The 12,500-nt window shown below is 43.5% G+C and overlaps 1 protein-coding gene across 2 annotated transcripts in view; it reads left to right on the forward strand.

Annotated features, from left to right (window-relative positions):
* Window positions 1-12,500, forward strand: part of plcl1 (phospholipase C like 1) — a 103,167-nt gene that overhangs the window by 65,083 nt on the left and 25,584 nt on the right. Inside the window, exon 8 of one of the 2 annotated variants that reach the window (XR_009938834.1) lies at window positions 1-996. This exon is cut by the window's left edge and continues 1,822 nt beyond it. The gene's annotated coding sequence lies outside the window, so the exon portion shown is untranslated. Of the gene's footprint in view, window positions 2,449-12,500 lie in introns of those variants that run through there. The other variant, XM_062534311.1, reaches the window with a different exon arrangement.

A 12,500-nucleotide genomic window follows, 5' to 3' on the forward strand; every position in this document is an offset into this window, starting at 1 on the left:
CTTTACTATAAAAGCAAATGAATGTCTGAGTGTGTATCACTGATATTTATCTTTGAAGAACAATGTCGTTAGAGTGAAACATAGTTGGGGTGTTTTCGCTGATCTGTCTGAGAGCTTGGTCTTAGTCAAGGTTCTCACAGCACCTAAATGTTGTGTGCTATTCAGGAAACAAGTGGTGTGTTTTTCTCTTCTAAAACAACAAACAGGCCTACATACATCTGAGTTGATCAATTAATAGTAAGCCCTGTGTCTCCCTGTGGCTGTATGGTTATTGACAAGGTCACTGGTGTGTTAGCAGTTGTGTTTGTGTGTTTAGAGCATGCGTGTGTATTTAAAAAGGGATGCCTACGTGAATGTAAAGAATTTTCTCCATGGCCTGGGACAATGTCTTTATGGATGGAATTGGAGGTGGGCTTTCTTTTGTTTTGTGTTTTTTATTTTTGTGTTTATTTTGTTCTTACAAAAACAAAAACTCTTGTCAGTTATTCCAAGCCTTTTTTTGCCACACACTTCTGTCCTCCAGTCCTCTCGGACAGTAAATTCTTTTTCCTTTTTTTTTTTTTTTTTGTTTCACAAGAAGTGCTTAGTGATGAGAGAGAAACGGGACGCTGTCATTAGAAACACTGCCAATGGAACTTGGCAAACAATGGCTTTCTCCTACCCTCCATCTCCACAGCGGATTTTATTTTTGCTCTTTTTTTGCTTTTTGTCCATCCATCTCTTCAGCCTTTCAGTTCCTGTCTTTTGTCTCCTGTGCTTCTCGGCCTTGATGATGATGAAATGGATGTAAATTGCCAAAGTCCCACACACTTTCCTGTGTACCCAATCTGTCGTCACGTCGTCTCTCAGAAAGGGTGTAGGGGGAGGGAGAGAGCGAGATAGAGAGAGAGAGAGAGAAAAGAGAGAGAAAGAGAGATGGGTTGCAGGAGTGCTTGAATGCGTAAAAACTCCCAGGGAAGGTGATGAGTGCCTGCCCAGCTGTTTCTGTACATTACAGTGTAAGTGTGTTTGTGTGTGTGTGTGTGTGTGTGTGTGTGTGTTTGTGTGTGTGTGTGTGTGTGTGTGTGTGTGTGTGTGTGTGTGTGTGTGTGCGTGTGTGTGTGTGTGTGTGTGCGTTTGTGTGTGCGTTTGTGTGTGCGTGTGCATGTGCGTGTGTGTGTGCGTGTGTCTATGCGTACATGTGTGTGTGCATGCCTGTGTGTGTGTGTGTGTGTGTGTATGTATATTTGCACGTGTAATTGTGTTGTGTTTGTATAATACATGTGTGAGTGTGTGTTTACCTCTAAAGTGCTACTTAGCAGACAGTGAAACATTTTATCTTTTTAAAAAAAAAAATGTACCAACCAAAGCTTTGCTTAAACCCTTAGACCAGGCATTCCAAGACCCACGATGATAGCAGTTGTGAATATTTTAACTATCCCACATCCGGGACTAACCAGCCCCCGTAAATAGGGCACAACCCTAACACTGCCTTCCTGTGACCTCATGGCTCTCACCTTCACGACCCTCACCCTACACTCACCACATCCGCGCCGGATCTGTTTACCTGTAAAGGGGCCCAGCCCTAAATAATCCATGGTCAGGGTTTGTGTGACATCACAGTATTAGCTTTCGGCTTTCCTGTTTTGCGCCGGTAAAGGGGTCAACCTGTGCGAGCTCGAGGACGATCGGGACGACTCGTATCACATGCTGTTGGTATAGGCGGCAGGTCGCGGTGGTAGTGGTGGTGGTGGTGGTGGTGATGCAGGTCCCCTGAGCTGCACTTTAAATAAATGAGTAATAATATTAATATGAATAATAACACAGGATCAAGGCTGAATTTCCATCAATGGCTTTTTTTCCCCCTTCAGTATATAGGGATCACTATATATATGTAGGGACTTCACTATAGAGGGATATTTTTTCAAGCTGGAGTTTTCAGTCCAGTGGTTGTTTTTTTATTTTATTATTATTATTTTTATTAGAGCACTACGTAGGAAACAGGGAACCATTGGACACATGGTCAGATCTTTGAGTGGCATTCTGAACGAGTCAGCTTGGCTTTTACAGTATTAGTCAACAGTCGGAGCGGTGCTATGGTACTCAGTGGTGTAGTAGTGGTTTTTACTCTCTGATAACTAACCTATGTGTCTTAACTAGATCCTTGGTGTGGAAAATGCCATTCTCACAATTTATTTGTGTTTGTTTTTGTCTGTCTGCTTTTTTTTCCTCTTGTAAACTTTTACAAAGACGTGTTATTATTACTCTATTGTTACTATCTGTGTACAAAAAAAAACAACACAAAAAATAACAAATAAAAAAGAATATTTATTGAAAAAGGAAGATTGTGTTTTAAAATAAACTTTAAAAAGCTGTCTTTTGCTTTTATTTTGAAAAGCCCGTTTGTATTCTATTTGATTAACAACTGTTGACAGGTGAGCAAACTAAATAAAGCTATATTGTACTGACCGCTCTGTGTCTCTCTGTGACTCTGTTTCTGACACAACCTCTTCCCATAGTCTCCGACCGTATTTGTCTATCAGTGTCTTAACTATTCCTCATAACTGAATATGATGACTTCATACCCCGGCACACAGGCCACTGTGCCACACAGTCTGATATAGAACTCAGTATGGGATTATAATCCCTGAACATCTAGTAATTCAGATTAGAGGAGTTAATGCAGTTCCATTCTTACAGTACCTGTTCCAGTCAGATCATTTGAGGATGAATATTGTCCTTCTGTGACATTATTGCTGACCTTCAGAACTCATAGAAGAGGTAGCTCTTCTATAATTCAACAGGAAAATGTGCTTCTATTCACATAGTTTCACTAATGTGTGTGAAATAGCAAACAAGCCAATAATACTGCAAGTTGAACAACAAGGCTTGTTCACCACAATGCTTAAAATGACTTCAAAGGGCTTTAGTTTTTGAACCATTAGTGATACAGATATACTATTTAAGATGTATACATATGTTTAGTCTACAATCGCCTGTGATTTTTTTCAGATTTTTTTGGAGAAGGTCACCAAATTTAGCTGAAATTGGGTGATTTCACACGGACTGACCCTTTTACTGCAGTATGTCAAAGAAGGCCCCACTTGCAATTCTCCAAATGTCCTTTGGATGGCGACATTATCCTAGAAGTGTGAACCATGTAACACAGACAACACACAGTCCACCCTCCCTGAGGTAAAATGGGACGCATAAAAACAACTGCAAAGCTGATCAGAAATATAATGCATATTCTAGGTTCCCATGTATGATGTAGCCTACATGAGATACGATTGAAACCCACTAAAACCTGTGTCCAACAGCTTCATCTTTACGTTGCAGATACCTGGTTGGCAGTCCTGGGACATCATATGCAACATTTATGTACTCAACATGGTTTAACAGAGTCCATTGACCTCTGTGTTTATCTGCAGCTGCATGTCTCAATCTGATGTAAAGGTTTACAGTATCTCACCTTTGTTCATTCGTAGTGCTCGGAGTGTCTTGCACTGTGCACTCAGGCCATCCTGTTAGCTGACTGCCTTCATTGCTGTAGGGTAAGTGCACATATTCAGTGACTACAAAATAGAATGTAAAGATATAATCATAAAAATGCCAAATAAACATAAAATGACAAATATGCCCAAGTGGTAAGATCTAAAAAAAAAAAAAACATGAAAGGTTCGAGGGGGGAAAAGAAAAGATGTGGGCACCCACATCAGAGGAAAATAAAATCTCCTCAAATCAGGATTTATCCCGAGATGTAGTGAGATGTCACTTTCAGCTGTAAGACATCATTCATGAACACATCAACTCCTTACAAGCATGCACACCCACACACACACACACACACACATGCACACACTCTCTCGCTCACACACACACGCACACACACACGCTGTGGTGTCTCGGTAGACCGGTGGCAGCATATGTGAGTTGATGGGGCTGAGGGGTGACAGTGGGCATGACATGACAGCCTCCCGGCCCCTTAATGCAGCTGAACATCTGGCGAGCGCTCCACGCCATCACAGCACGCCCGTCTGCGTCCGCCAGCTCTGCCCTCGGCCACTCTGCCATCAGCGGGTCCTCGGGGGCCTCGGGGTGCCCGGAGGAATCACACACGCAGGCACACTCGTACTCGAACACACACGTATGCGAGAACACACACATTTACACCATCAGTCACATCAGTTCAGATATCTCAGTGCGGCACACACACGCTCACAGACAAACAAAACGTGTTTAAAAAGATGCTTATGAAACTTGAAGACTTCTTCGTTTTGCCACAGTATGCTATGCTAACTTAGTCAGTGTCTGTCCGGTAACAACAGGGGATGCCGGAGTTGGACAGAGATGATTATGGCGCCCTAGTGATCTGGCGTCTGTGTATGCTTGTGAATTTACATTTGAATATATGTTTTTCTCGTTTATATTTATGTTTTGCTACTAAATCCATTCCACTTTTAAGTAACCAACCCTGTGCTTTTCCCTTTTTCCCAGTGCCCGAATGCCCACTGACACCGAGTTTTTTAAAAAGCTCACCCCACACAGACAAAGTGCTAACACAGCCAGCGCTAACCAAGCTGGCCATTATCACCTTGAGCCTGTGCCCAAGTTAGCGCTGAGGCGTTGGCTCTTCCCAGCGCCGCCGAACGCGTTTTAGGCGCTAGCACGCGGCAGCACCGTAGCCTACTGTGCTAATAGGAGCCCTGTTAATTTTAGCCTGCGGCGTAGCCCGCGGGAGAGCCACTTTAAGTTTAATTACAATCTTCCTGCTGCTGTAATTTGCCTCCATGATTGAGGAGAGAAGGAGAAATGAGAGAAAAGATCACCTCTTAAAAGTGTCTAAATTGCATCTTATTTTTCTGCCTCCTTTTAAACACAACAAAAGGGAGCGTTACAATAGCACGGCATGTTTCCTCGAGCGAGTGAGAGCGAACAACGCGCGGTAGTGGACAATTACCAGCGTCATTATCTGGGCCGTATTAAGGATGCCACGCACGCATGAGGTGTGTAGGTGTGTGTGTGTGTGTGTGTGTGTGTGCGTGTGTTTATGAACAGGGGACTGGTGGGGGGTGTGGGGATGGGGGTGTGTAGGCTGATGAGCTTTGATTGAAAAGTTTGTCGGAAAGAAAGACTTGTGACAGCCAAGATGCTCATCATGAGTGCATCTATTCAACTCGGCAGCACATTTGCCTCCCCTTCTCTTTTTTTTCTTTTTTTTTCTCTTTTCTTCTCTTTCACTGCCTCCCCCATCTTCCATTCTCCCTGTTCCTCACATCCAACTGCTTTAAAAACCCTCTTGTACTAACCACCGCCCAGCATTCATGCCTATTTGACTTCTCTCTTCTCTTTTCAACATACACAACTACACTTATCATGCTTGTTGCTTGAAATACATGATGGCTTGTTTCTTAAAGGGCATGATGGCTGGTTGCCTAAAAGACATGACGGCTTGTTCTAAGTCATGCTAGTTGCTTGAAATACATGATGGCTTGTTTCTTAAAGGGCATGATGGCTGGTTGCCTAAAAGACATGACGGCTTGTTCTAAGTCATGCTAGTTGCTTGTAAGGAATTATAGCTGTCCAACCGCACTTCAAAACTTGAGAAGTTCTGGTCGGACTCAGTGATAAGGGAATTATCATGACGTCTGCACGTCACAGTGTCAGCTCGCCCGGTCATCTCCCAGAGTATGAGTTTGGTCTAATCACTCAGTGACCTCAACCCATCTGAGGTGCTTACGCTGACGGATCCCTAAAACTAACATCAGCCGCTCCGGTGCCCAGCAGCGACCAGAGAAGCCATTTTCACCGTCCCGCCGCCGCCGCACACGTCAATCAATTTGAAATCATCCTCCATTGTTGTGGGACCAGTTTGAGAGCCGGCGTGTGTGCAAGAGGGTGTGTTTGTGCATGAGGTGAAGGAGCCGTTGTAATTGAGCATGATAGTAAGCACCCCCCCCCTTCACACACACACACATACACACATACACACACACACACACACACTCACACACACACACACACACACACACACACACACACACACACACACACACACACACACACACACACACAGACACACACACGCATGTATCCCCTCTGGCTTAGCCCAGGGGGGCAGCTCCCCTGCTGATGAGCACATACCTGTGCAATCAGACACCACACTAAGTGCCATTGTGCTGTAATCACTCTCATTCACACACTTGTGCTTTTTATTCTGCCTTATTCATTATCGCCCCATCTCACCGCACCACCTCTATACGCTGCCTTTTATCTCTATTACCTCTCCTCCTCACTGTTTTCCCTCCCTCCCTCTCTCCCTCTCTCTACTTCAGTCACTTTCTCACTCTCTCTCTCTCTCTCTCTTTCTCTTCTTCAGTCACTTTCTCTCTCTCTCTCTCGCTTGTCTTCGCTCACTCCACTATCTCCAGTTCTTTCTCGCTTGTTTGTTCCGGTAACTTCTTCCCCGCACGTGTACCTCCTCGGCTGCAGCTCCTTTCAATGGCCTCTGCAGGTGACAGAGGCTTTTGTGTTCCTGTGCCGAGCCCTTTTTTTTTTTGTCATCCATTTCCATTTTTACATTCAGGCCTCATCGTTGTGTGTCGCTCTCCCCTTTTCTCTTTCTGTGTCTTTCTCTCTCTCTCTCTCTCTCCTTCTCTTTCTCTTTCTCCTTCTGTTCCTCCAGAGCTGTGGAGCCGAGTGAAGCATGGCGGTGGTTGTTGTTAATGGCCTGCACTGCTTTAATTGGCTTCTAAACACTTACAAGTAGGTGTCCAACTGAGCACTTAATGAACAGGTAGAAGTGGGTAATTACAGCAATCTCCTACACACACACACACACACACACACACACACACACACACACACACACACACACACACACGCACATGCACGCACACACACACACACACACACACACACACAACCCAATATCACATTCACTACCACACTTTTGCTTACACCGATTAACACACACACAGATACACTCAAGCACACACACACCGAGCTGTTAAAAGAAAGACATGAAGGTGAGAGAGGAAACAAAAGAAATGCATCATCATTAGCAGTCTCTCTTCAACAAGGTCGTAGTTTCTTACTTTACATTAATGTCACTTCTTATGACTTATTTTATTTACCGATGAAAACAGTATCTTTAGCATACAGTATGTCAATATTGCATTATCTGTATTCTACACACATCGTAATAGTCATATAATTGTGTTCTTTAAAAAGATAAAGATACGGGGCTAATAATAATGATAATAATAATAATAATAATAATAATAATAATAATAAACATCCAGGGCTATAGTCCCAAACGCCCATATCTAAGGACGCCATTGCTGTCAGTCCTGAAGTGATAAAATATGAGCAAACCCTACTGTTGCTGAAAAAGCAAACTATTTTGCCTTACATTACTCTGCCAAACAAGAGAGTCATCTGTCATCTCTAAATCTATGTGCCAACAAACTAAGGACCACATTTCTTAAACATGTAAGCGCTTCCTCAAGTTTCTTCCCTTTCTGGAGTGTTCCCTGGGTCATTCTATCAGATCAGAGTCGCCTGTCACTCCTCCTCCATGGTGACAGACCTGGTGCTCTGTGTCTCCGTCCCCTGCCTCTCCCTCCATCTGCTCCTGTGTGTATCTCCTGAGGCGCTAGAGAGGTCGTCCCCTCCCCTCCCCTCCCCTCCCCTCCACTCCACTCCCCTCCACTCCACTCCACGCTCTCTACCATCATCTGAGCAGACAGCTTTAGCCATGACCTGTGCTAATACGTCCACTGACGGCTCTCTCTCTCTCTGATACACACACACACTCGGATAAAATACACACACACACACACACACACACACACACACACACATGGATACATACTGTACACGCACACACGCACACACACACACACACACACACACACACACACACACACACACACACACACACACACACACACACACACGGATACATACACGCACACACACATACACACACACACACACACACACACACACACACACACACACACACACACACACTCCCATACACAGATACACAAGCAGACACCCATAGGCAGTATACAAAATTCAAAATATGATCTTGTATTTTGATTTGGATGATGGAAATGCATTTATATTTTGTATCAAAATACTTGTTTTGTATTTTTGTATGTCTAAAATATGGAAAATACTTTGGCACATAGTGTGATGACATCATACACTGTCAGCGCTATCCAATTTATCAAAACATATTACATTATAATTACATGAAACAGTCTAGTTTTGAATGAAACACAACCTTTTTGTGTTCAAATAGTCATTTTTAATTGAGTTACCCATTTTTTTTAATTGAATCATATAAGGTAAGTGTACATGTTTGGGGGGAAAGAAAAAGAAGGTTTTTGTCAGAACCAGCATTTAGAGCTGAGTTGTATCTTGTGTTATGCTTTGAGATTAACCATGCTTTATAAATACTGTACAGTGGCACAACATTCAGCTTTCATTTTTCATTGTAATTCAAAGTTATCTTCCTGTAAGAGTGAGGTTGCAATGCTAAGTACAGTAAATATTACTCTCAGTACATGCCACCTGTATAACATAATGATGTTGAATTTTACAGTAATGCAAATTTAACTTAAACAATGTTATTGGAATTACTTGACCTTTGCCTCCCAATGCATCAAGTTAGTGGGAGTTACTGTATATTGTTGATGGGATCTACTATCACTACTATCAGGGCACAGGAAGACAAAAATATTAGAGTACATGTGAATGAAATCTAATTGCAGCAATTGGGTACACTTGTGTTCCTCTCCAGGTTTGATGTCAACCAATAATAATTGCTGATCTGTTGACTTGAATCTCTCAATTCTGTATCTGTAATCTAGAGACATATACTGTATATATATATGTACTGTATATATATATATATATACAGTCATTGTCAAAAGTGTTGTCACCCCATGCTAAAGTTGACTAAAAAGAGGAATATAAAATCATCTTTTGGAAATTGATTTTAATGGCTTAAGTAATAAAATTAGAAAAAATCCAACCTTTAAGGACACACCAATTTTCTTTGTGAATGAATAATGTATCATAAATAAATAAATGTTTTTCCCAAAATACTGGGGTCAAAAATCTTGTCACCCCTATGTAACCCTATGGGAATTTAACACATAGGGTTAACATAGGGGCAGGCAGTTTTTTATTTTTAAAGGCTACTTATTTCATGGATCCAGGATACTATGCATCCTGATAAAGTTCCCTTGGTCTTTAGAACTAAAATTGACCCACATCATCACACACCCTTCACCATACCTAGAGATAGGCATGGTGTTTTGTTCAGTTTCGTTCAGTTAGCCTATTAGCCTGTTTGATGCTCATTGAACTCAATGCAAATCAAACAAGCTAATAGGCTAACTGAACAAAACTGAACAAAACACCATGCCTATCTCTAGGTATGGTGAAGGGTGTGTGATGATGTGGGTCAATTTTAGTTCTAAAGACCAAGGGAACTTTATCAGGATGCATAGTATCCTGGATCCATGAAATAAGTAGCCTTTAAAAATAAAAAAACTGCCTGCCCCTATGTTAACCCTATGTGTTAAATTCCCATAGGGTTACATAGGGGTGACAAGATTTTTGACCCCAGTATTTTGGGAAGAACATTTATTTATTTATGATACATTATTCATTCACATAGAAAATTGGTGTGTCCTTAAAGGTTGGATTTTTCCTCATTTTATTACATAAGCCATTAAAATCAATTTCCAAAAGATGATTTTATATTCCTCTTTTTAGTAAACTTTAGCATGGGGTGACAACACTTTTGTCAATGACTGTATATATATATATCGAGAGAGAGAGAGGGAGAGAGAGAGAGTATTTGTTTTAGTATGCACAGTAGATATGGGCTATTGTGAATGATTAAGCATTGACAATATTCAATATTACTGGAGGTGATAAGGTAGTAGGGTGGCCCAAATAAATTCTGCTTATGGCTCCATCAGGGCTTGGCCTGGCTCTGAACTACGGGCCCTAATCGATTACTAAATGATTACATAGGATGATACATTTGCATGTGACTGCCTGAATCCAAATGTAATCCAAAATTACCATATAAATCATAAACCTCAAAATGACCTTATGAATCAGGTATTTGGTATTTCATTTACCAATACATTTTGGTGTATTTTTGCCCATCCCTGTGCGTGCGTGCACACACTCACACACACACACACACACACACACACACACACACACACACACACACGCGCGCATGCGCGCACACACACACACGCACACACGCATACACACTCCCCTACACACTCCCCTACACAGACACACACACAGGCATACACCCTCCCATACGCAGACACACACACAGACACTCAGACATACACACACACACACACACACACACACACACACACACACACACACACACACAGAAATAAAGGTCCATACATATCCATAATGTAACATATAGATCTAGAAAAAGGTATTATTACAATGCTGTTATATAGTGTGAGGAAAATGTAGTTCTTATTTACCAGACCAAAAAATCTATACATTATACATATAGATCTGAGTATGGACGGCATGTAGGCAGTGTAATTACATTAAATACCAGATGGACTCCAGAGAGGCAGACAGAAACAAAGAGATGGAGACAGAGAGAGAGAGAGAGACAGACAGACAGACAGACAGTAAGAGAGAAAGAGAGAGCAGACAGAGAGAGAGAGGAAGAAAGAGAGAGAGGGAGAGAGAGAAAGAGAGGGAGGGAGAGAGGGAGGCTAGAAGAATGTGGGCAAAGAGCAGGCCCTGTGCTGGTGGTGGGGTTGGGGGGCTGCTTGTATACATATTTCTGCCATTTGTTTAAACATATGCCAATTCCTGAATAATGTGCCCTGCCACACAAGCAGCCAGATCTAGGCCAGAGAGAGAGAGAGAGAGAGAGAAGAGAGAAAAGAAACAGAGTGAAAGAGGCATACGTAACAGAGCTGCAGGAGAGGTGGGGGGGGGGTCATGTCTGCTGCGGGGTGGGGGGGGGGGGGTAGTTGTGAGCGTCGGCTTCATGAGCACTGCTGTCCAGAGCCAGATGCCCCTCTCCCAAATTAGCAGGGAACCCTCAGAGGGCCGTCGGGACGTCCCCCGCCTCCCAGCCCCCCCGCCGACCTCCGTGTCCCCCAGGACGCAATCAGGGTGTCCCATCGTCTGCAAGGCTAACTGGGGGCGGCAGAGGGGGACCTTAAAGGGGGGGATCTGGGCTGCTGGCAGCACAGCTCAGCTCAACTCAGTGGAGAGGAGAGGAGAGGAGAGGAGAGGAGAGGAGAGGAGAGGAGAGGAGAGGAGAGGTGAGGGGAGGAGAGGAGAGGAGAAGAGAGGAGAGGAGAGGAGAGGAGAGGTGAGGAGAGGGGAGGGGAGAGGAGAGGAGTGGAGAGTAAAGTAGAGGAGAGGAGCAGAGAAGTGGAGGAGTGGAGAATAGAGGAGAGGAGAAGACTGGAGAGGGGAGGAGTGGAGAAAAGAGGAGAGGAGAGGAGAGGAGTGGAGAAGAGTGGAGAGGAGAGGAGCGAAGAGGAGCGGAGCGGAGCTGAGTGGAGCGTGGGGTGTTGCTGGCCCCGGCCACTCCGTCTGTTCTGTATGAGGCGGCGGCGTGACATGGCCAGGCAGCCGGCTAATTCATTAAAGCAGGCTCCTAATATAAACACCCATTCATTTCAGCCCCTGACAGTGGGGCATCTGGACAATATGAGGCGCCCAAATAGAACTGCCACGCTGCTGCAAACGTGTGTGTGTGTATATGTGCGTCTGTATGTATGTGTATGTGTGTGTGTGTGTGTGTGTGGGTGTGTGTGTATGTGTGTGTGTGTGTGTGTGTGTGTGTGTGTGTGTGTGTGTGTGTGAGTGGGTGAGGGAGTATGTGTGTACAAGGGGATGCCAAGGGAAACATGGATATTATGCATGTGTTTATGATGTGGAGGAGAGCGAGAAGTGAGAGAGTCAATGAGTAAGGTATGGGGGGCGTTGAGGGAGGTAGAGAACGGTTGCATAGTATAGTAGTGAGAAGAGATGGAGACAGAGTCGGCCTCAAACAGAGTTGTTCTCCACATCAGGGAAAATAGAGCAAGGAAGCCTCTGGGAGAGCGTGAGGCAGAGGTTTGGTGACCGAGAGGTTAAAATAGCACAGGACCTGTGTTACTTTTTGTCCAGCGCAGCCAGAAAGTAGTATTATGTGCTGTCAGCTGAGGTACTTTTATTTCCTGCTATGCCAATGTGGTGTAACCACACCAACAACAACAACAACAACAACAACAACAAACAGAGACATGTTTTTGTCCAAAACAATGAAAAGAATAAAATGCATGTAGATCACTTGAATATTGATTGAACGGGTTTCAAGGTCATATTTCAAACAAATGTATGCATTTGCTACATTTATTTAGTTTTGTTTTTATTCTTACAGAAATAGAGAGACAAACAAGGCAGGAGTGTGGAAACATACAAAAAAAGAGAGTAAGCGA

This window comes from Sardina pilchardus, chromosome 4, assembly GCF_963854185.1.
Source record: "Sardina pilchardus chromosome 4, fSarPil1.1, whole genome shotgun sequence".
In the NCBI taxonomy this organism is placed as follows: domain Eukaryota; kingdom Metazoa; phylum Chordata; class Actinopteri; order Clupeiformes; family Clupeidae; genus Sardina; species Sardina pilchardus.